Below are 1,197 nucleotides of genomic sequence, written 5' to 3' on the forward strand. Positions count from 1 at the left end.
CATGTCAATTTAGTTCCACTTGACGGGATGATGTCAGGCGCAAAGCCAAGCGGGATCAGCTGTTATTTTTCACGTTGCGCTGCGGTTCGTTCGACTCGAAAATTAATGATACACAAGTGAAATGTGGAAAGTGATGCTGTCAACAACACTTGTTGGATTGCAGCCGTCAGAGAAATGGCAACCCGTGGGATAAGTCACATTCCTTCCTTGTTCCTTGAGCTGGCATTATTACCCATTTTGTTCAAATCGGGAATTGTAACTTTAAGCAATTGATTATTTGCTTATTTTTAAACAAATTTCATTTTTACATTTTCAAATGATGTAATGTCAATTAAAAAAGTTAACTCAGCAGTTTTTTTTATACCCTGAACCCATTAAAAATGGGTATAAGGGTACATTGTATTTGTGCGAAAGCCAAATGTATGTAACAAGCAGAAGGAAGCATCTCCGACCCCATAATGTATATATATTCTTGATCAGCATCAATAGCCGAGTCGATCTAGCCATATCCGTCTGTCTGTCCGTCCGTCCGTCCGTATGTATGAACGCAAGGATCTCAGAACATAAAAGAGCTAGAGACTTGAAATTTTAGAAGTAGGTGCTCCTAGTTCGCGCGCAGATCGAGTTTGTTTCCGATAATCGATAGCTTACTCCGTTTCCAAGCAATCGATATCGATATCCTGTTTTTTGGGCAATTTTGGTAAATAATAAGAGCTAGAGTCACCAGACTTGACATATAGCTTCTAAAATAGAATATATATATGCATTTGATGTTGGAAGAAGAGTGTTAAGGGTATCCCCTAGTCGGGAGCTCCCGACTAGAACCTCTTATATATATTAGTATATATATATATATCGTAAAATATATGTCTCTAGTCTATATGTATATAGATCGGTATCGTTCACACTCAACGCATTTCACCTAATGCGGTCATTTGCTGAATATGTAAAGATATTCAACATATATATATATTTCGTATAACTAGTCTCTAGTTTCAATAGGGGTCTTATTCTTTTAATTCGTGAACCGATTTATTATGTGGGTTTCTCCTGATGCAACACCTAATAAGCAGGATCAACTATTATGAAAAATCAGGTATATCTCCCATCATCGATATGCCGATATTATGAATTACCCTTTGAGAATTTTGACTGACGGTTTTACAAATGTGTCAAGTGAAAAGTGAAACTCGCAAT

This window comes from Drosophila novamexicana, unplaced genomic scaffold (genome assembly GCF_003285875.2).
Source record: "Drosophila novamexicana strain 15010-1031.04,08,12 unplaced genomic scaffold, DnovRS2.1 tig00001222-arrow-arrow-pilon, whole genome shotgun sequence".
Classification (NCBI taxonomy): domain Eukaryota; kingdom Metazoa; phylum Arthropoda; class Insecta; order Diptera; family Drosophilidae; genus Drosophila; species Drosophila novamexicana.